The sequence below is a fragment of the Gorilla gorilla genome, chromosome 5 (genome assembly GCF_029281585.2).
Source record: "Gorilla gorilla gorilla isolate KB3781 chromosome 5, NHGRI_mGorGor1-v2.1_pri, whole genome shotgun sequence".
In the NCBI taxonomy this organism is placed as follows: domain Eukaryota; kingdom Metazoa; phylum Chordata; class Mammalia; order Primates; family Hominidae; genus Gorilla; species Gorilla gorilla.
In genome coordinates, this window is record NC_073229.2 from 115841918 (window position 1) to 115866816 (window position 24899).

At 35.0% G+C, this 24899-nt stretch overlaps 1 long non-coding RNA gene across 2 annotated transcripts; it reads right to left on the reverse strand.

The window, feature by feature from the left end:
* Nucleotides 1-24899, reverse strand: LOC129534380 (uncharacterized). Of its 2 annotated transcripts, none has more exons than XR_010134118.1 (5): nt 24780-24899; nt 10721-10805; nt 6571-6860; nt 1351-1488; nt 1-322 (listed from the first exon to the last, which is right to left on the reverse strand). It is a non-coding gene; the product is annotated as an uncharacterized lncRNA (long non-coding RNA). The 2 variants fall into 2 exon arrangements; XR_008680964.2 differs by lacking the exon at nt 24780-24899 and adding an exon at nt 16436-16770.

A 24899-nucleotide genomic window follows, 5' to 3' on the forward strand; every position in this document is an offset into this window, starting at 1 on the left:
CTGGAGAGCAGTGGTATGATCTCAGCTTACCGCAACCTTTTCCTCCCAGGTTCAAGTGATTCTCCTGCGTGCCCAGGCCTCCAGAGTAGCTGGGATTACAGGGGCTGAGTCACCACACCAGGCTAATTTTTGTATTTTTAGCAGAGACATGGTTTCACCATGTTGGCTAGGCTGGTCTTGAACTCTTGACCTCAATTGATCTGCCCACCTTGGCCTCCCAAAGCTTCTGTTTCTTATTTTATTTCCATAACAGTAATAAAGGAAGGTGGTTACATAAAATTACGCTGGAGAGATATGTTACTTGAGCAGGTCAATGAATAGTCTGGAAAGAGGAGTAGAGAAGGAGGAGAAGGATGAGACAATAATCAATAAATAACTCAATATTTCAGTTTGATATCAGGCTCTTAATACCACGCCTGAGACATAGTACATGCTCAATAAATGCTTGGAGCAGAAAGGAAGAAAGGGGGAGTGTTTCACCAGAATTCCACAATAAGTTTTCAAATATAATCAATTTCATTAGGTAATCCAGATTTGATTGGGTTGTAAGGATTAAAGTGATCCAAAAGCACAACTAGTCTTATAAATAAAGTTTGTTGATTTCCAATAGGGGCACACTCCTTCTGAGTGATGTAGACAACTGTCTTAAATTCATAGCCATTGTTTTTCGTTTGGAAAAGAACCTAGAAATAGGGGTATTTTGAGGTAAGTATGAAATCAAATCATTCTGGAAGATTATTTGCTTCAATATACTATAGGAAATATTAATTAACTGTCCTATCAACATCCCAGAAGAAGGCAAAAGTAAGTGGATATATCTCAGCACAGAGAACAATGCCAACAGCAGAGTAAGGAGGAAAGTTAGAGACAGTGGAACTGGGATACTTAACAACATGGCTGTAGATTCAAGGCCAACACCTCACAGAATGTTATGCAGTTCCTTCATTATTTTTGCTTTGAAATAAGAATGGCATTATTTGTTTATTTAGCAATGTTTTTGAAATTAACATTCACTTACCTGTATATGTATACATATATGTGTGTGTGTATATCTATGTATATATAATACTTGTTTCTAAACATGTTTTATAAACATCTTCAAACAAAAGCAAAGCTGACAAAATGTTGCAACAAATACCTGTACATTCTCCATCTAGGTTCATCAGTAGTTAACATTTTGGAAAATATAAATGCATACTCATACACACACACACACACACACACACATGCACACATACTCTACATAAGTATGTTAAGACTTATACTACTCCTTGTCTTAGTCTGTTTCTGTTGCTACAGCAAAATGCATTCGACTGGGTAATGTATAAATAACACTAACTTATTTCTCACAATTTTGGAGGCTGGAAGTCCAAAATCCAAGTGCCACCAAGCTCAGTGTCTGGGGACGGCCTGGTCTCTGCTTGCAAGGTGAGGACATCGTGTGTTCTCCGGAGAAGATGAACGCTTTCATCTCGCCCAGCAGAAGAGCTAGAAGAACAAATAGGGCATAGCTACTTCCCTCAAGCCCTTTTTTATAAGGGTACTAATTCATTCATGAGGAGTAAAACCCTCCTGATTTAATCATTCTAAAGGCCACCTCTTTTAATACTGTAACTTGAGTCTCAAATTCTAGCCATGGCACTTTTGAATACTCCAGCATGCATCTCCAAAAAATACATTTTTCTAGAAAACCAAAATGCCATTATCCAATTTAGAAAAACTAACAGTGACTCCTTAATGTCCTTTATTATCCAAACCCATTTAGCCTACATATGTCACCCTAAACTTGGATAAGTTCACACACTGCATTAGATTGTCTTGTTCTTTAAATGTCTTTAAATTTCTCCTGCACAATCATCTTTTTATTTTTCTCATAATATTGTCCCTTGGACAGCCTAAAACTTTTTGTTTTGTGGAATGTGCTATGTTTTGGTTTTATCTGATTATTTTCTCATCGTGCTGTTTAATTTGTTTCTTTATCCCCTATATATCTTGTTAACCAGAAGTTAAGTCTGAGTGCTTAATTAGATTCAGATTAAACATCATTGTGTATACATTATATTGCATTGCTTTATGAGTTGCATAATTTCAAGTTGTCCCACTATTAGTTATGCTAACTTTGAACTTTTGGCTAAGGTCTGATTTTCAAATTTTCCTATTGCAAAAAAAATTTAAAAAATTATTTTATACAGAATATATATTGAATAATTTTGAACAGTTATTTTTTATTAGGCTTACTTTTTCAAAAAATTTACCCCTTTCAATTTATAATTCTTTATCATGAAGATTTTTTATATTTATAGGAAGAGTACATGATATTCACCATGAATATGGCTATTTTAAAAATGGTTTTAAATGTGGCTTGTATTTTTATTCTCTAACATATTTAGTGTGGTAATTTTATCTTTTGAAATAGGTCTCTTGCATTACGGAGATTGATTTTCTTGTTTGGGAGAAGACATTAGTAGTTTTAGCAGTTTCTCATTGACTCGTGGCTATTATTCTGCTAAAAAAGTGAACTGGCAAAGTGAGTGGTTGGTGTACTACCCGGCTCTTTCAGCAGGATCCTCATTTCAGCAGGAGGGCTGCATTGAGCAGTTACCACACCAATTGCTCAACCTGCCAAAATATAAATTATAAGGGGAAAAAGTAGAAAAGTGAGTCAGTATTTTAGTTGTGAAAATATAGGTAATTTGAATTCTGAGGGAAAATAATTTTAATCAAGAGAAAAATATAAATCTAAATTTCTGTATAAGGAGGTTGAAACCAAGACAATTGTGGGGTTCTTCCTGTGAGATTTCTCCATAATATGAACAATGTATACACTTCCATAGGAAAATGCTAACCAAATAAATAAATGCTCAAACATTTTTACTTATATAGATATTCACAATTTAGTTTAAATAATAGGATTGTATCTTTTATTATTATTATCTTACCATTTGGCAGTGTTTAGTTTTCTTCTTTGGAAAATGTATTACAAGTAATATAACTACAAAGTTTATTCAAAAACACAAAATTATGATGCTGATATCAAATATTCTTGATGTGCCTGGTAGACTTGATTTGAGGATGAAAATATCTTACTCAAAGATACCTGCTTCTTTTAACTTCCTGGCCTCATGATTCAGCCTTTAAATTAAGTTTTTATCAGCTGTGTTTGTCATCTCTAAGGGTGAACACTGTGTAAAATATAAAGTAAGAAAGTATGGGTGGGAATTCCTCTTCACACCTTTGTCTCTACATAGCTTTTTAACTTTTACTATTTTGAAGTGGTTGTTAAATTTGCTGAAGTCAAATTCTTCCTCTAGAAGTGGTTTATGTTTTGAGAAACAGTTCTAAAAGATCTTATCAAACTATATTATGCTAAGAACACAGATATGCTTCCAAGAGAAAACCACAAATTACTGGTCCTTCATATTCAGAAGATAGTGTTAAACATATTTACTATAGAGAAAGTATGTAAATAAAAGTAAGTTTATTTACATAAACTTACATAACTTTATTTTATTTATTTAAATAAACTTACATAAAAGTAAGTTTATTTGCATAAACATTATTATGAAGTTCTTAATGTAATTTATATTGTCAGATATGTGCAAAACATTATCACAAATGGATTTCAACTTCAGCAGCATAGTTGCTTAACACATCTGTATGTATAAATCATGTACACCTATATGTATAAATATACAAATAACATGTATTTATACATCAATATGTATGAAACACAACTATATTTATAAATCACATCTATAAGTACTGTTAGAAACAATCCCACTCATTTTGGTCTTAAGTTTTTAACAAATCCAATACCCTCCATCTGTGTACAATAATGAGGAAGACTGGCAGAGGCCTGGATTATATTGCTATGTTTGGTCCAACGTCATGATTAGATTAACGGTGTAAATTTCTTTATTGTTATAGTTCTAGTAACAGACTTCCCTCTACTTCCGATGCCAATACTGACTGACTTACTGTATAAGTGAAGCAGTACACTTTATTATTTTCTTTGTAATGGGATTTGCAATAATACCAATTTGTATCACTTGAGTATTGTTGAGATTCATAAAATAACTATTGAAAAACATTTTAATATACTTCATTGAAAAGAATAATAATTAGAATAACTGCTATGTGAATTCACACGTAATCTTTTTATATATTTTAGAAAATAAAATATGTTTATAAAAATTTTTAAATAATGTTACAAGTGTTAAAAAAGATTATTTTACAAACACTAAAGTTCTAAGCAATTGCAGCATTATTTTTGGGGGAGGTCACAATAATAAAGGGCAAAAAAACATGACGTGAAGCTTTAAAATTGAGATATTTCTATATCTTAGTCTGCAAGACAGGATAGTTAGAAAAGTAGATGATGTCCTGGCAATCAAGTAAAAGCATTGTGGCATGTTTTAAGCTATAACATCATCCACCAACTTGTGCTAATTAGGGAGACTGATGGCAAATAGGCAAACTGATGTAATTATATGTTATGTGACAAGTCCAGAGAAATAGATTGGATTCAGGCAGTGTTCTGTGTGAAACCTTACTTCTTAGATCTGCTAGTGTGAGCTTCAGAATTTTGACTGCAAATGCAATTTTGGTCCGCTTGGTTCACATTCATATGCTTAATAGTCCCTGAAGCTTTCCTCCTTCCCTCTCTTCATACCTCCTTCCTTCCTTCCTCTCTTCCTTCCTCCCTCTCTTTCTTCCTTCCTTCCTTCCTTCCTTCCTTCCTTCCTTCCTTCCCTCCCTCCCTCTCTTCCTTCCTTTCTTGCTTTCTTCCTTCCATCCATCCTTCCTTTGCTTTCTAACTTCTTCCCTTCCCCCTCCTTTCTTTCTACTTATGACTTTATGAATGCAAAAGTATTTGTAGAAGAACTAAACATTTATTACAGGATAAATAATATGCAGCTAACTAAAATAAACCCAAACATATAATGATACATTTAAAATAATATGCAGGCCTAATGGCAAGTTATATTTAATAGAACCAACCATTATATAACATGTAAATATTATCTATATAAGATCCATCAATATCTTGGGATGAGTATTTCAGCCTATTTTAATATATATTTTTCTTTGTAAAAAAGAAAAAAATAAGTGTTTGAAATTAAAAAGCCATCTATTAGTGTAACTGAGGACATAAATGTTGATCTACAATGAAGAAAGCCTTTTATCAATAGTTAAAAAAATATACTCAGTCTTGCAAAATTGCGGAGATTCATTTGGGAGTGGAAAGGTCAGAAGCCTATTTCTGTACACCTTGCCTAACATGGTCCCTAACAACATTTTTATGTAGGCAAATTAAGAATCAAACTGTATGCAAATATTTCAGGTTACATAGATTAGGTACCACTAAATTATATAAATCATAATTCTACTTAACATGAAAAAAATGTTTCTCTATCATTTTTCCTCTGCTCATTCTGACACACCCATCTTGCTAATTAAGTTCCTTAACCTTGAAGATAATGATATTGCAGATTTTTTTAGGAAGGAATAAATTTGAGGATAAATTTACATCATATTAAATGAAAACTGTACTTCTGAGAATAACCTTGAAAAGGACCATAATATTTGCTACTGCAGATGAATAAGGTTATTTGAAGAAAGAGTTGAGTGTAGTGGCAGGAAATAAAGTAAAAATATGATATGTGTCACTGTCCTTGGATTTTTGTCTAAGCCCCTAATTATAGATATAAAACCTGATAAAGATCATGTTTTAATGTTTTAAGGTTTTCCTGTGAGAAACAATATACAACTTTATTCTTACATAATAGAATATATCTATAATTTTGTAGAATACTGCCCTTATCTGAAGATTAAATAAGCTTTTTTGAAAACAAAACAAAGCAAACCTTATAACTTATAGAAGAGTCTGCTTTATTTCTCACGTAGATAAATATTCCGACTCAAGTACAGCAGTCTGCATTAAGGAGAAATTTTAAAATCTACACAAATTGTAGGACTCTGGGTTATTATCATATTAAATCAACAAAAAACATGCTGTATTTGGCTATTCTTATTACTAGATGTTCATTGCTAGACATGCAAGTTTTAACTTAAAATGACTTGATGTTGAGGTATAATGAGTGAATGAAATGTCACAAATACAAAATAAGTATTTCGGTATAAAAAATTATACATTTGAAATGCATCTGTTCCCTTTAACATCTATCATTGTTTCTCCAATGTTTAATAAAATAATAATCTTTAGGTCTCTGTCTCACATTTACACAGGACTTTGCAATGATCTTAATCTTCTCAGTAGTAACAGATCAACTATCAGCCCCTAATATTTACACCCCTCTGGAGACCCACCAGCAATGACAGAAGGCAGACTAATGCTATGCAGCCAGGAGCACAACATAAGCAAACAAAATAATTAGATCTGTGAAATATAAAGTTGATCCTAGAAAACGATTGTAAAAGTGCCCCTTCTAGCTTGGAGCAAAGGGCAACTGTGTCACTGCCTCTTATCTTCCCAGCCTGCCCACATTTCCATCTTCCACCTTTCACCAAAATCCACATTCTGGTGTTTTTGGAGATCCTGAGACTTACCAAGGCTTGATGATTTCTGCAATTAAGGATTTCTTCAAATCAGTTGCAGCCTTATCTGATTACGTGTCCTGGAGGATTATGAAGGCTTAATAATTTGGACTGGATTAACCGAGAACACTCAGCAGACACCACAGAACTTTTTCATGCCTCTTCAGGTGGCAGCTTATCAGAAGTATGATGAGTGATTTCATGGCCGCTAATCAATAAAAATTCTCCCCCAAAACGTTGAGCACTTGTTTTCAAAATGGCTTTGAAGACAGTTTTAAAAATCATAGAGTACATGGACAATTCTTTAGAAACAAAAAAACCAGAAGTGTAAATATCCTATGTCTAAATAGTGACAATTTATAAATCAGAGTGCTTTATCTTTCTACTTTGACAAATATATCTTCATAATGACAATATCAGAAGAATTTGATTTAGCTGTAGTATTTACATAACGTTGTCAGCAAATTTTCTTGTCTTTATCTCAGCAAAATAATAATCTTGATATAATAAAGGCTTTAGTAAATTAGCGTTCTATTGGTACTAATGGTCTAAGAAATTAACAAGAAAATATAATTTTATTCCAAATGCATACATTTTGAATATATTTATCAATAATGTAAATTAAAGTAAATGTAATAAATCAAAAACTATTTTCAATAAGTTTTCTTTTAAATATTCAGAATTTATCTATGCAAAATATAAATTATAATTATTGAATACCAAATTTGTGGGGGCTCATGCCTGTAATCCCAACACTTTGGGAGGTCGAGGCGGGCAGATCACGAGGTCAGGAGTTCGAGACCAGCCTGGCCAATATGGTGAAACCTTGTCTCTACTAAAAATACAAAAAAACGTGGTGGTGGCAGGTGCTTGTAATCCCAGCTCCTAGAGAGGCTGAGGCAGGAGAATGGCTTGAACCCAGGAGGCAGAGGTTGCAGTGAGCCAAGATTGTGCCACTGCACTCCAGCCTGGGCGACAGAGCGAGACTCTGTCTCAAAAAAAAAAAAAAAAGAAAAAGAAAAAGAAAAACTTTAATTTTTATTAAATTAATTAAATTGATATAATATATTCATAAAACATAAAACTATTCACAGTTGTAGCACATTCCACTAGTTGACATTGTAAGAAAGTGGTCTCACAATTCATGCTTGTTAAATCGACACCAACATGCATACAAATTCAAGACTCATAAGAATTGTTTAACATTGCAAAATGTTTCTCAGCTGCCATGTGCATGATGTGCTAATTGTTTAGTGTTCTGGAACCATGAATTGGAATGTGAACAGAAGCAAGAAAATGGACACTCAGCACCACTGGGAAACAATACCTTGTCATGATAAAATCTCTTGCATTCCTGCTATCTGAGAGAAGGATTTGACAAGTTAATTTGAATTTCCTTAGGTAAGCACATCTGCAGCTCCAATTCTCCCTGCCATTTGAAATATTGTCCATCTCTAAATTGGGCAGCAATAGAAGCCACGAGCCTTCATGACATTCCGACATCGTCACCTTTTGTTTGAAAGAAATAGGGCAAAAGAAGTACGACAGTGTATCCTTGGATTCGGAAAGCCCTTAGTCATGAGTCACAGGTTATGCTGTTGCCAGTGCCGACTGTTTGATCCTGAGTAGTAGGGGCATCTGTAGTCTTTAATACATTTATTTCCTATAGATATGGGACACTTGAAACCCTATAAAACAGGATTTGACAAGGGCTTCCCTTGCCGGTGTCTATAGTGGTCCTGCTTCAGTACAAATCTCCGTGATAATTTAAATGGCTTCCTAAGGCACGTACAGAAGAACAGTGTCATGTATATGAATATGGATCTATATGAAGCTATATGTATATACATGAACACATATATCTGTACATATGAAATGTATTTATACCTACTACGAAATGGGTTTTTCATTGTTTTAGGAGTAAGAGAAAATACTACTTGGAGAATCAGAAAGTGTTGAACATCTTTCCTAGGAATTAAGAGTAAGAATAGGGAAGGGGAAAGGGAATAAGAGAAGAATATGCTTCTGGTTGAGTTTTTGTTTTAGCACAAAGATACAATAATAGAGAATTTGAGTCATGAGTTTAGAGACAATATAATCAATGACACTAAAGTTATATCCGTTTACCTTCTTGAGATTTGTACAGGTATAACTGTCTAATTATACAATTGCTACACAAGAAGTCACTATGATTGGAAAGATGGGAAAGACGATCAGAAGCATTTCTCTTTGAAATCTATATAATAGAAAAACAGAGGTCTCAGTCTCTAATGCTTATGGTACTTATCACATTTATACCAACTGTGTATGTGTGTGTATAGGAAATACTTGAAGAGAAAGGCTCAAGAATGTTTCAGCTCCCGACTCAGCAGGACCATGGTGGTCATTTATTACTATTGCCGGTCCTGGTCACAGCAGACAGAGGGTGGCATTCTTGTGGGGGTTTTGCTGGACCGTTGTATTTTAGCAGAAAAATTAGATGCACAGGTCCTGCTGTGGAAGAAACCAAATGGCAGCAGGCCGTATAAGGGAATGTACAGATGGGGGTCATGAAAAATTGGAGAGTGTTTCTCAGAACCTGCTGCTGCAGCTTTGGTTGGGAAAAGGATGTGAAAGAAATTATGAGATGGAAGTTGAAGGTAGATGGCAGGGTAGCTGGTATAAATGAGTGAATGAATTTAAAGTAGAATGAACCTTTTAAAAAATTATCCAATCCAAGCTGCATTTTTTACCTCTAGGTTTATTAAATCTGAAAACATCCCAAGATCTTTGGGGGATGGCATTTTTGCCAATATTTGCATGTTCATGAAACATCGCAAGTAAAAGCCAATAGTTTAATATTATATTGGGGAGGCTAAGCATTCAAATAGGTGAACAGGGATTAGCTACCTTCTGATTATAAAGGGGGCTCTTACAGCTTAATCCCCAAGAGCTATTTGCTCCAGTGTTTTTAATGGCCCTTAATAGCTCAAGCCTGAATAGAACACATATGCATGTATTTATATTTGTATTGATACATATTTCATGTATCAATTTCTATTCCCTAGCTGGAATTTGTACTGTGAATTACTATAATACTCTTTTGTCTAAAATGTAATTATCTAATTATGTGTTGTGGGAGATGGCATAGCTAGACTCATAGAGCACCAATTCACAAGCATTTAATTTTTGTTTTTAATAGGAGACTATGAGAAAAAGGATCTCTCTCCCTCTGGAAGAGGGACGCAGTACTCACGCGTAAGTGGTACTTTCAGAATTGGAATATTTTTGCCAGCTCCTTTGGGCACCTCATTAAGTATTTCTAGTACTACAGGGTAGTTTTGCCCTCCAATATGACCCTTAAATATATCCTATTAGTAAATCACAGGCTAAGAAGTCATGCAATTTGAACCTAAAGTGACTATGCAACGTTAAATAATGCCACCAAGACGCAGTCTTAATTTTTGCAAAGACGTTGAAAACCTCTGTGAAGTATCCTCTTTTTTTTTTTTTTTTTTTTTTGATGGAGTCTGGCTCTGTCGCCCAGGCTGGAGTGTAGTGGCGCTATCTCAGCTCACTGCAAACTCCACCTCCTGGGTTCACGCCGTTCTCCTGCCTCAGCCTCCCGAGTAGCTGGGACTACAGGAGCCCGCCACCACGCCTGGCTACTTTTTTTGTATTTTTAGTAGAGACGAAGTTTCACCGTGTTAGCCAGGATGGTCTCTATCTCCTGACCTCGTGATCCACCTGCCTCGGCCTCCCAAAGTGCTGGGATTACAGGCGTGAGCCACTACGCCTGGCCAGAAGTATCCTCTCTTTAAGATTCACTAAATTAGTAATATTATGAGCCAACCATGAGTCTTTCAAATAATTCGATTGAATCAAAGGAGCATGTGGAAGCTTATAGTGATTGACCAATAATCATAAAAAACGGGTTAGATGGAAGCAAGTCAGCTCCCCACCCACATGCACAGGCTGTGGAAGTTTCGAACTACATAGTCATCAGTACTTAGCTAAATGTTATACGCTTCCTTTGATAATGGAGGTTCAGTTAAAACTATGTTTTGGCATACTGGTAGATGAATTTAAAAAGTTGGTATATCCAGTACTAAATGTCACATTTTACTGGTTGGCACGCATTTATCACTTCATTTTCCAGTACAGTAAACAACTTGTAACTCACCAGTTTATTTGATTGACAGCAGCCTTGGGCATTTCTTAGCACTCACGCACTGTATTGCATGGAGTCAAACTTCCATGGTAATTGGCTTCAACAGCAACAATAATAATAGAAATAATAATTCCAGAGTTAATTTAAAGGAGCAAAAAGAAGTAAGTCAAATATAAGAACAATAAATTATGGGAATCCCTCATTTGAGTAAGTAACAGGTTTAATAGCTTTTCCTAAGTACTGAGATCATTCAATTGAACATCTGCTTTCCAGCTGTGCATATTGATATATTACTAGGTTTTTATTCCCTTCTACTCTAAATGTATCCATAAGTTTTTAGGAGTTTCACTACCTGACTTTTTGACAATGCCTTGATTGTGAAAGATATAAAAATGTCAAAAATTCTGTAGGCCATATTATGCCCAGGATATTATTTTTCAATAGACTCCAAAGACAGATGTCTATGAACAATTAAACCATGCTTCAACCACACCTTGTTCCAGCTGGGATCAGAGAATTAAAAGGAAATAAGCCCTCATAATTTACTTATTGCTGAAGTTCCTATAGTTTCCTGACTGTTAATGGATTCTTATTAAATAATTCTATCAATGAAAAACATTTCATTATATTGTATGTATACTATACATTGTTTGAAATTCTGAATTTGGCTCTTTGATATTAAATTGAGTATTTCTTCTCTTATATATGCTGAACAACTATATTCAGAAAGATCCCATTTGATGGAGATTGGGTTACTTCAAGCTGGTGAAATCCCAAGTCAAGTTTTAGAGAGTTTAGTCATAAAGTACGATACTGAAACAATCTGTACTGAAAAGAAAAGTGAGACCTGCTAATCAACATGGATGTAACCCAATATTTTGTCTAATAGGAAAGCGTGGAATGTACTCTCTCCTTTCAACTGAAAATGTCCCAAATAAGATGTTATCTTCTTCCAATCAGCTTTCATCGTTACTGTCACCATAGCAACTAAATATCTCTGAGATGCAACCTAAACAAGGGACCAAATAAGATGAGCTGATGAGCCACTGCATTATCAGTGTTCATAAGACAGTAATTCAAAAATGCTCATCATACCCACAAAGGAAAAGCATTTATTCTCTCTTTTCCTAACGAAAAGTATGGTTAATAAAAGTATTTCACCATATTCTAGGCTTTATGGATTAAATAGCTTAAGAAGTGGGATGATGTAATCTGAAGGGACCATGTACTCAGCACAGTCCCAGGACTCACTTCACAACGGCAATCTGCTGGCTTGCAAAGTAATATGCAACTGAAGATGAGACTTATTGATTGATTGGTTTAATTTTATTAAATGACACTAAAGAAATGTGGGTTGCTTTTCTGTTGTTCACAACATATGTAATTAGGAGAATACCATATATGAAAGTGTAAAGTAGGACAGATTTGGAGTACTCAGGAAAATGAGTTCTATAAATAATAAACCCTTGAGCCACTGAAGATTTTCACATTCTTTAAAGAACACCATATTCAGTAAGATGTTTTCAAAATTTTCTAATTTATTCTTATTTAGAGAGCAGTACTGTTCTGGGTATCTATATACTTTAGGTGTATATCTAAGGAGAAAGATCAGTAATAAGAACAAAATTAAGTTAATAGGCCTTTCACACCTTATAATGTGTGACTTTACATGTACTATGCCATTTAATTCATACTACAGTTATCTCCAGTTTAGAGATGAGCAGGTCAATTCATTGAGACGATAAGTAACTTTCCCAGTTTAGAAAGGGGCAGAGCTAGGATTTGAACATCGGCACTCTTAACTCTGAAGCCTGCTCTCAACCAATAAGTACTATGCAAACATTTTTTGTGCCAGGCTCAGAAGACCCAATAGCATGGCCAAAAATACACATTAATGTACAGTCGTCTACTGCATAAGGACATTTCAGTCAATGACAGGTGACATATACAACTGTGATCCCCATTAGATTGTAATGGAGCTGAAGATTTCCTATTGTCCAGTGTTGTCACAGCAGTCCTAATGTCGTAGTACAATGCATCATTCACATGATTGTGGTGATGCTCTTGTAAACAAACCTACTGCACTGCCAGTCATATAATAGTATAGCACATACAATTATATATAGTGCATACTATTTGATATTAATAATGAATGACTGTTATTAGTTTATCTGTCTACTATATTATACTTTTAGTATTATTTTAGAATATACTCCATCTACTCATTACAAATAAGTTAACTGTAAAACATCCTCAGGCAGATTCTTCGGGAGGTGTTCCAGAAGAGGTCATTGTTATCATAGGAGATGACAGCTCCATGCATGTTACTGCCCTTGAAAACTTTCCAGTGGGACAAGACGTGGAGGTTGTAAACAGAGATATTGATGATTCTGATTCTGGTAGGCTTGGAATAATGTGTATGTTTGTGTGTTAGTTTTTAACAAAAAAGTTTAAAAAGTGAAAGGATATTTTTAAAAAATTAAATAGTAAAAAGCTTATAGAATAAGGACATAAAGAAAATACTTTTGTACAGTTGTGCAATGTATTTGTGTTTTAATTTAAATGTTATTACAAAAGAGTCAAAAAGTTTATAAAATGAAAGTTTATAAAGTGAAAAAGTTAAATTAACATAAGTTTAATATATTATTAAAGAAAGATTTTTAAAATAAATTCACTGTAGTTTAAGTGTATGATGTTTATAAAGTCTGCAGTAGTGTACAGTAATGTCCTAGGCCTTCACATTTACTCACTACTCACTCAGTCATGCAGAGCAACTTCCAGTCCTACAAGCTCCATTCATTGTAAGTGCTCTATACAGGTGTTCCATTTTTGAATGTTTTAATTATATTTCTGCTGTGCTTTTTCAAAGTTTAATGTGTTTAGATACACAAATACTTACTACTGTGTTACAGTTGCCTACAGTATTTATTGCAGTCACATGCTGTACAGATTTGTAGCGTAGAAGCAATAGGCTATACTATATGGCCTAGGTGTATAGGCTATACCATCTAGGTTTAAGTACACTCTAAGGTGTTTGCACAATGACAGATTACCTAATGACTCATTTCTCAGAATGTATCATTGTCTTTAAGCAATGCATGACTATTTCTCGATGTCCTTTCATCACTATATTGAGTGTTCTGTCTTTTCAATTATGACTGCACCTGCTTCATGTCAAACATATACAGATATACCTCAAAGATATTGTGAATTCAGTTCCAAACTACCACAATAAAGTGAATATTGCAATAAAGTGAGTCACATTTTTTGGTTTCCCAATGTATAGAAAAGTTATGTTTACACTATCCTGTAGTCTATTCCATGTGCAATAGCATTATGTCTAAAAAATGTAAATACCTTAATTAAAAATGCTTTATTGCTACGAAATGCTAACAATCATCTGAACCTTCAGCAAGTCATAATCTTTTTGCTGATGAAGGGTCTTACTTTGATATTGATGACTGCTGACTGATCAAGGCGGTGGTTGTTAAATGTTGGTGTGGCTGTGATAATTTCTTAAAATAAGACAACAATAGAGTTTGCTGCATTGATTGACTTCCTTTCAAGAAAGATTTATTTGTAGCATGTAATGCTGTTTGATATAGCATTTTACCCACAGTAGAACATTTTCAAAATTGGAGTCAATCCTTTGAAACCCTGCCACTGCTTTATCAAATAAATGTATGCAATATTCTAAATTGTTTCATGTCATTTCAACAATATTCACAATATCTCCTCCAGGAGAGTAGATTTCATCTCAAGAAACCACTTTGTCCATCCATTAGAAGCAACTCCTCATGCAATAAAGTTTGATAATATGATTATGGCAATTCAGTCACATCTTCAGGCTCCATTTTTAATTCTAGTTCTTTTGCTATTTCCACCACATATGCAGTTAATTTCTCCACTGACATCTTGAAAACCACAAAGTCATCCATGACAGTTGAAATCAACTTCTTCCAAACTTCTGTTACTGTTGATATTTTCACCTCCTTCTATGAATTATGCACGTTCTTAATGGCATCTAGAATGGTTAATTCTTTTCAGAAGTTTTCAATGTACTTTGTCCAGATTCTTTAGAGGAATCACTGTCTATGGCAGCTATGGCCTAACAAGATGTATTTCTTAAACAATAACAATTGAAAATCAAAATTACTCCTTGATCTCTGGGATGCAGAATAGATATTGCGTTAGCAGGCACTAAAATGATATAAATCTCTTGGTACATCTTTATCAGAGTTCTAGAATGAGCAGGTCCGTTGTCACTGAGAAATAATATTTTGAAAGACTTCTATTTTTCCTGAGCAGTAGGGCCCAACAGTGGGCTTCAAACATTTGGTAAACCATACTGTAAACATACGCTGCCATCCAGGCTTTGTCATTGCCTTTATAGAACAAGGCAGAATAAATTTAGCATAGTTCTTAAAGACTGCAGGATTTTCTGGATGTTAATGAGCATTGGCTTCAACTTCAAGTCACCAGCTGCATTAACCCCTAGTCGGGGAATCAGCCTGTCCTTTGAAGCCTTGAAGCCAGCCATTGACTTCTCCTTTTGATTATGAAAGTTCTAAATGGCATCTTCTTTCAGTATTAGGCTATTTTGCTACCTTGAAAATTTGTTGCTTAGTCTAGCCACCTTCATCAATTACATCAGCTAGGTCCACTGAGTAACTTGTTACAACTTCTCCATCAGCAGGTGCTGCATCACCTTACACTTTTATGTTACGGAGTTGACTTCTTTTCTTAAAAGTCATGAACCAAGCTCTGTTAGCTTCCAACTTTTCTTCTACAGGTTCTTCATCTCGCTCAGCCTTAAAGTATTGAAGAGAGTTAGGACCTTGGATCAGGCTTTTGCTTAAGGAAGGACACATCTGGTTTGATTTTTTATCTAGGCCACTCAAACTTTCTCCATATCAGTAGTAAGACTGTTTCACTTTCTATCATTTTTTTCTGTTCACTGGAGGGGCACTTTTAATTTCCTTCAACAAATTTTGTTTACATTCACAACTTAGCTAACATGTGCAAGAGGCCTAGTCTTCAGCCTGTCTCAGCTTTTTACATGCCTTCCTCACTAAGCTTAATCATTTCTAGCTTTTGACTTAAAGTGAGACATATGTGACTCTTCCTTTCACTTGAACCCTTAGAGGTCATTAAAGGGTTTTAAACTCACTTAATTTTAATATTATTTTGTCTCATGTACTAGGGAAGCCTGAGGAGGGTGGAGGGAATGGTTGGGTGGTGGAATGGTTAGAATGCACACAATATTTATCAATTAAGTTTATCATCTTATATAAGCACAGTTGGTGGTTTCCCAAAACAATTACAATAGTAACATCAGTGATTACTGATCACAGACCAATATAACACATATAATAATAACAATAAATATTGATATATTATTAAAAAGTACCAAAATATGACAGAGACCTGAAGTGAGCATACACTGTTGCAAAAATGTCACTGACAGAATTGCTTGATGCATCATTGCCATAAGCTTTCAATTTGTAAAAAATGCAATATCTGTGAAGTGCAGTAAAGTGAAGCTCAATAAAGCGAGGTATGCCAGTATTTAATTTAAGTTCTGTGTCTTTATATCAACCCTGGAAAGATTAATTTTGGTCACTTTTTATAAACTTACATTTTTAAAGTGGTAGACTTTGAACTCCTCTAGATTATATTGTCTACACCATATATTCAATATTTAACATATGCAATCTTATATCATACCTTAGATCTTTAAAGACAGCCAAGGTTTCTCTCTCCCTCTGCCTCTCGGAAAACCTACTGATGGAGCGAAGATTGCAGGCTGGATCATTTCGAAGTGCCTTGGTCAAAGGACTTGCCCAGGAGGCAACTTAAAGCCACTGAATTTTGGTGATGAGCACCAGCCATAAATCAAAGAAGTAGATCCCCAGGGTAAGTCTTAGGATGAGTGGCAGAGAAGCAAACAGGCTGACAGCAGCTTCATGCCAGCTTTGCACACCGTGTGGCAAGAAGAAAAAACCTTCAGAGTCAGGGATCTGTCACAGGGCCATCTCCAACAGGCAGATAACAAGTCATTCGCTGTGGATGACTGGGGACAAGTGGTATTAGAAGCACTACAGACCCTATAAAAACAAGAGATTCCAAGTCTGGTGGAAAATTAGAGAAATAGAAATGGTGATTCTAGTTATATGTTGTATTTATGTTACTATGAAATTATAAAGGGAAATTATGTAGAAAGTTGAATTGCTTCTCTACAAAATTACACAAAATTCGAAACACACTCCCTAGCACTTAACAACCAACACTTTTTTCTCTCTTTACAATCAACCAGCATGCATTTTTTTAAATAATAAATTATATGACGAAAGTTTTTGTGTTTTTTACCTGAATAGACTGACGAAATAATTATGGGGACATGCTAAGGTATTCTACTCAAGGTAATACTAATTCTACTATTGAGTAATTCTACTCAAGGTAATAATAATTTTTAAGACCTAAGAGGGTTATTGTAGGGAAAGAGGATCAGCCATTTCCAGGATCAACATCAGCAGCTTAGATACAGATAGATGGTGAGAATTTACAGTTTATGAGTCCTGAAGATTTTGCAACTTAAATAAGAAATGACGTATGAACAGTCCATATAATTACAACACAGGTACAGTGTGTTAAAAATATAAGTGCAGGAAGCATAGATAATCCATGTTTTAAATAGAATGGAGGGAGGAGGTCTAAGAAGGCAGAAGGCAAAGTATATCGGTAACGGCTTCTTCGTGAATGTGACATCTCAGTCGAGCTTTGAATAATGAGGAAAAATTTGCCAGGAATGGGCTGGGTGGAAGAGATAGTATTCTGCACAAAAAGTCCAGCATGGCTTTTTCAAGGATCCTTATAGTTAAACATGGTTGGATGATAAAAGTCCATTAGTCAGAAAAGTGAAACCTGCAGACTTTTCGTAGATACCAGATTATGAGCAGATTTGGCTATGCTTTGGAGTTTGAACTTTATCCTGGAGGTATTGATGAGCCATGAAGGGGTTGTAAACAATAGAATAATAACTCTTCAGGTTTTTCAGAGGTTTTACTTAAAAAATATATTTTTTTAAGATGAGGTCTTGCTCTGTTGTCCAGGCTAGAGTGCAGTAGAACTATCATGTCTCACTGCAACCTTGAGCTTCTGGGATCAAGCAATCCTACCACCTTAGCCTCCTGCATAGCTAGGACTACAGGTATGTGCCACCATACCTGGCTGATTATTTCTTTTTTTGTAGAGATAGGGTCTTGCTAGGTTGGTCATGAACTGGCCTCAAGCAATCCCCTCATCTCAGCCTCCTGAAGTGTTAGGATTAGAGGCATGAACCACTGTGCCCTGCCTTGAAATTTCTTTCATCTTTCAGCAAATAAAATATAGAAAGAATCAGAGGCCAAGCCAGGCAAAGACCTAGAAGATCAGTCACAACAATTCAGATGAGAAATGATGCAGCTGACGGAAGAGAGAGGCTGTGGGAGCCAACAGGCAGGTATGAAGACGAGCATGATAAAAAGTCAAAATTGATGGGACTTGGTCACCACTGAGTCAGGAGAGAGGAAATAAAAGCAGCAGCGTGAGGTATAGCAGCAGTGCGAGTCCCATTCATCCTGGGACACAATGTGTTTCCAGATCCTCAAGTCCTGAACTGTTAACCTATTGTACAAAGTGTCTAGAAGTGGAAAAATCTAGCTGTGGCCAAATTAAGGCACTGGTGCTAGCAATGGCTGGTGTATTCTAAGGAATTCTATGTTGGTAGGCCAGGAGGAGTAGCAGTTTCTTGGAAAAAAAAAAAAAAAAGAAGAGAAAGATGACATTTCTTGACATCGTTTTACCTTTTGAGTCAGAAAGAAGAAATAGAAAAGGCTGAGCTAACAGTCAGTTTTCAAATAGAAGCTTATACCCTGCATTAGTCCTGGCCTTGTGGCTTTCCAAAAATAAATATTATAATTTTAAACATCTTTTCTTCTCAGCTTGATTTTTCAAGGTTTGAATTGTGACATATACCATAATAGTTCTAGAAGTGAGTAAAAAAATTATGTTGTGAGGTTAATTTACAGATAATCTTCTCTAAAGCTTGTGCACTCAGCATACAGTAATGTTAATGCAGCATTTCTAAGTTGTCATTATTCACAGAACGGGATTTATTGAAAATCTACAATGTGCTCACTGTTCAAGGGGCTGATGATATAGGAATGAACAAAATAGATACAAACCTCCGCCTTCATGGAGCTTACATTTCAGGGAAAGGACAGGTAATAGATAAGATAAATGAGTAAAATGTATAGAATGTTAGATCATGGTAAGTAAGTGCTGAAGGAAGAAAAAATAAAGGAGGGAAAGGGAATAGGAAGTTTCCAGAGGTGGACACGATTTTAGAGAAAGTAGTCAAACCTGGTCACACTAAAAAGGTGATTATTTGAATAAAGATACAAAAGAAGCTAAGGAGCAAGGCATAAAGATACCCAGAGAGAAAAATTAAAAGTTTCCAAGCAGAGAGAGAAAAGATGCAAAGGCCAAGAGATTTAAGGGACAGTGGCGACAGAAGAAGACTAGACAGAGAGAATTAGAGGAGGAAAAGTTGGGTATGAGATCAGAGAGATAATGAATGATCACGTCTGGTAGATATAAGCCCTGCTAAAGTAAGGGCTGGCTGCTGTTCTCAGTGGGATTGGAGCCATTGGTGGCTCCTTAGCTGAGAAAGTGTCTTAGTATATTTTGTTCTGCTATAAAAGAATGGGTATTCTGTTAATACCTATTAACACACTGGGTAATTTCTAACAAATAGAAATTTATTGGCTCACAGTTCTGGAGGCTGGAAGTTTAAGATCAAGGCATCTACATCAGGTGAGGGTCTCCTTGCTGCTTCATTCATCATATGGTGGAAGGTAAGACAGCGTGAGAGAGAAAGAGGGAGTTGAACTCATCTTTTTGACACAAATCTCACCATGAAGTTGGAGCCTTCATGGCCTAATCACCTTGTAAAGGTCCCACCTCTTAATGCAGTTACAACAGCAATGAAATTCCAACATAAGTTTTGGATGATACAAAAATTCAAACCATAGCAGGAATGACATTATCTGACTCATGTTTTAATAGGATCATTCTGGCTACTGTGTTTAGAATAGACTGTAGTTAGGGATGAAATGGGACAAAGCAAGAAAGAATTAGGAATATTGTGCAATTATACATGAAAGAGATGATGACACCCCCAAAAATTGCACCAAGATAGTCCAATGTAGAAGATTAGAAGTGATCAGTTTCTAAATATACCATATACCATTAAACTTCCCATATTAAGGGATGGAAAGCCAATTGAGAGAACAGCATGTGGTGACTGGGTTTGAAACTGCTTTAGTCACCTAAATCAGGAGTATTAGCCAATATATATATGGAACCAAAAATGAGCCCAAATAGCCAAAGCAATCCTAAGCAAAAAGAACATAGCCAGAGGCATCACACCACCTGACTTCACTACATTATAAGGCTACAGTAACCAAAACATCATGGTACTTGTACAAAAACAGACACATAGGCCAATGGAACAGAACACAGAACACATAAATAAAGCCACAAATCTATGACCATCTGGTCTTCCACAAGGTTGACAAAAATAAGCAATGGGAAAAGAACTCCCTCTTCAATAAGTAGTGCTGTGATAGCTGGCTAGCCGTATACAGAAGAATTAAACTGGACCTCTAACTTTCACTATATACAAAAACTAACTCAAGATGGATTAAAGATTAAATGTAATAATTCAAACTATAAAAATCCTAAAAGAAAACTTAGCAAACACCATTCTGGACATTGGCCTTGGCAAATAATTTATAACTGAGTCCTCAAATTGCAACAACAACAACAACAACAAAAAATCGACAAGTGGGACCTAATTAAAGTAAGGAGTTTCTGCACAGCAAAAAAAAAAAAAATCAACAGAGTAAACAGATAACCTACATAGTGGGAAAAATATTTGCAAACTATGCATCCGTCACAGTTCTAATATCCAGAACTATAAGGAAGTTAAAGAATTAATCTAGCAAAAAACAAATAACCCCATTAAATATTGGGCAAATGACATAAACAGACTTTTTTCAAAAGAAGGCATACAAGTGTCCAACAAACATAGAAGAAATACTCAACATCACTAGTCATCAGGGAAATGCAAATCAAAACCACAATGACATACCATCTGATACCAATCAGATGGCTGTTTTTAAAAAGTCAAAAAAACAATAAATGCTGGTGAAGCTGAAGAAAAAAGCAAATGTTTTAACACTTTTGATGGGAATGTAAATTAGTTCAGCTATTGTGGAAAGTAGTTTGGAGATTTCTCAAAGAACTTAAAACAGAACTATCACTTAACCCAGCAATCCCATTACTGGGTATACATCAAAAAGGAAATATATTCTTTTACCAAAATGACAGATGCACTCTTACGTTCATTGTAGCACTATTCATCATAGCGAAGACATGAAGTCAACCTAACTACCCATCAGTGGCAGACTGGATAATGAAAATGTTGTATGTATACACCACAGAATAATACACAGCCATATACAAGAATGAAAGTATGTCCTTTCAGCAACATGGATGCAGTTGGAGGCCATTATCCTAAGCAAGTTAATGCAGGAAGCAAAAACCAAATATCACATGTTGTCACTTATAAATTGGAGCTACACACTGGGTACTCATGGACATAAAGATAGAACCATTAGGCACTGGGGATTACTAGAGGTGGGAGGGAGAAAAGCAAGTGTTGAAAAACTATTGCACACTATGCTCATTACCTGGGTTATGGAATCAGTCATAGCCTAAACCTCAGCATCACCCTAAATACCCACGTAACAAACCTGCACATGTACCACCTGAATCTAAAATAAAAGTTGAAATTATAAAAAATTAACTAAAGCCAGGAGGCTTAAGACTTAAGGACAGTCAGTGTTCGAGTCTGATCCAAAGGCCAAAAAAGACCAATATCCCAGCAATTGGGGAGGAGGAGTTCCCTCTTACTCAGTCTTTTTGTTCTATTCAAGTTGTAATTGATCATGAGATCCACTCACAGTAGAGAGGGTAACCTGCTTTACTTAGTCTACAGATTCACATGTTAGTCTCAACCAGAGACACTCTCGTAGACACACACAAAACAATATTTGGCCGAATGCCTGGACATCAAATTGTCAGATGAAATTAGCCATCATACCAGGCTTTTTTCTAGCCTAGCCTCAAGAACAGATGTGCTTCTAAATCAAGCCTGTCTTACCAGTGCTAATATTTAGTAGTGGTCAAGTTTGTTGGAGAGCTCATCTGTAACTTGAGCCAACCATTTATTACCTTAAGGCCACAGTATGGACTAGATTAATAAATTAGAGAGAGGATCTCGACATTTGGTATATCCTGTTCTGTAACCACAACCCCAGATGGGACAGGATGAAGGAAGTAGGAGATCAAGAAGATGCTGTAAGCTTGCTCTATGGAAGGCAATAGTAATGAACTGTTTAATATATTACCTAGTAGAGAAAACTAATTTCTTTTTAGATTTGATACTAAGTACAATATGCAAAGGTCAGCTAAAAAAAAAAAAACCCTTGATTTTATCACAGGAAGTATGTCTAAGTGTGACCCCTCATAATGGTTCTTGAGGTTCTTGAAAATATGGTACTACAACCTTTGAGATGCTGACCTTGATGTTACATTGACTGCCTTATTGGCACCAACCTCCGTTTGATAATCTACCAACAGATGGTCAGGGTATCTTGATATGCTTTCTAGTCCCTTCCCTATTCGTGCATCATTTGACAGGATACTTCTGAGACAGCAAAATTTAGCTGAAGATGTTCTGGTTCATTGTTTCCAGCAATGGTTTCGGCTTTATCTAGAATTCCTTGATTCAAATTTATATGTGACTCCAATCTTATTCAACCTTACTGTGACGTAACAAAGATGTGACAGTTCTGTAGAGTTTCATGATCTATTGTCGTCTTCTATAGTGTGCATTTCCAGGGTGCTGTCTTGCTGTCACTTGTAAACAGAAATATGTTAAGAGTCGATTTTAAAATGTTTTAAAGTTTAGCTACCTTTTGAATTGAACGTATACAATTAAATAGTTCTTTAATACTAGAACAATGAATTTCTGGCTGATATAAAGTTATTACCAAGTTCCCCACTATTTATTTATAGATAAATGTTGGCATATGGATTTTTATTACACTTTTAATGGTAGTAAATTATTCTCCTCATACTTGGAGTAGTTCCACAGTAACATGTAAGAATAATGGAGAGTTCAAAGCCAAAAACCATTTGGCGTTAACATTTATAATGAACCATTTGGCAGAATTCTGTATGTACATGATTTCAGAGCCCTTGTAAAAATATCAAAAAAATAATTTGACAATACAGATTATAAGGGATGGAATTTCACATCATTTGTTCTGAGAATTCTATTATTTTTTACCTTGATGAAATATCAGAAATTTGAACTCAATTATTTGTACAGAGATGATTGCCACAAAAGTATATCTAAAGACTGAAGTGGAAATTATTTTGATTATGGAGCATTTAAATAAACGATGACATAATAACATGATGAATATTATGTCAGATATATAATGTTCCTAAGATATTAATAAATAAAATAGTATGTATAAATTCAAGTATGTATATGTGATTGTATGTGTGGGAAAATATAACAAATTGTCAACAATGTGTCTTTGATTAGAGAATACAGGTGACTTTTTGTTGTTGTTATTGTTGTTAGATTTTTGCCGGTTTTCTACAGTGACGTATAAAATGTAATGAGAAAAAAAAATTCATGGGGTTTTAGAAAATAAAGCATAAAAATATTTTAGTTGGCTATTCTGCACTATTAATAGTGTGGTAAATACAAGATTTTGAGTCTAAATGATAGTTAGATTGATGTACCTAGAAAAATCTTGAGTTTTACTTGCTTATCGACAAGCTTTATTATGATATTCTGAAAACCCAGAAAGACATCTTCACTTATGTGATATTTAGGAATTTAAAAATTGAAAGAGTAAATATTTCTTGTTTTTGAAGATCCCATAAGAATTAGGCAATACTCCCAGTGATTGAATCAACCTATTATCTCTATATCTTCTGAATTTGAATGGCACCTGTGCCAGAATAACAAAAATGAAATTAAACAAACATACAACATTGACTAAATCAATAAAAGCCACACAGAGGAAATTACTATTTCCCATTAAGTATTAGATATGATAACAACAGCAGGCATGATAGCAACTTATATAAAGATTTACATTTTGTAAAACATCTACAAACAGAGGACAGTTGAATGACAAATTTATTCTAATCACATTTGCTTCAAAGAGGATTTTGCTCCATGTAAGATACTGATGCATGCTGAGAAATGTTTATTAACATTATGTTTCTTTATTTTACAGGTCAGGCAATCATTTCATTTCTATATTTTTGTATAAGGTATGGAAGTACTTCATTTTTATTATTTAATTGTTTACTAAGATCTATTGTGTCCATGTCTTGTTTTAACCTCTTTATTGCTTTGTCCGATTTTCACTTCAGCGAATTCCTCAGTGAAACCCAAAAGCTTAAGTAACACTAGGGAAGAATAATTTATAACTCTGATGGCGGATAAGTCTTAAGTCTTTGTTCCTTATGAAATTATTTTTAAAAACTAAGAAAAAAATAAGCCAAAGTGTCAACGTCATTTCTGTTTTTAGGTATTTTCAATACTAAACCTTAGTACTTAAGTTGTTAAAGAAAAAAAATCCTAGAAGTTTTTAAAAGTAAAATAAATAAATTGTGTTGCACTTGAAAGTTTGACCTAAAATAATTTTTCTAGTTAAAAACTAATTTTGTAACTGAACACTATTTGCAGTTTATACTTTGGGGGCCTGCCATGGCGGCTCACCACCTGTAATTCCAAAGCTTTGGGAGGCTGTGGTGAGAGGATTACTTGAAGCCAGAAGTCTAAGACCAGCCTGGGTAACATGGCAAGACCACATCTCTACAAAACAAAAACAAAAACAAAAACAAAAAAAATTAGCCAGGCATGGTAGTATACCTGTAGTTCCAGCTACTCTGGAGGATCTCTTGAGGCCAGGTGGTGAAGGCTACAGTGAGTCATGATCATGCCACTGTACTCCAGCCTGGGTGACAGAGCAAGATTCCATCTCATAAATAA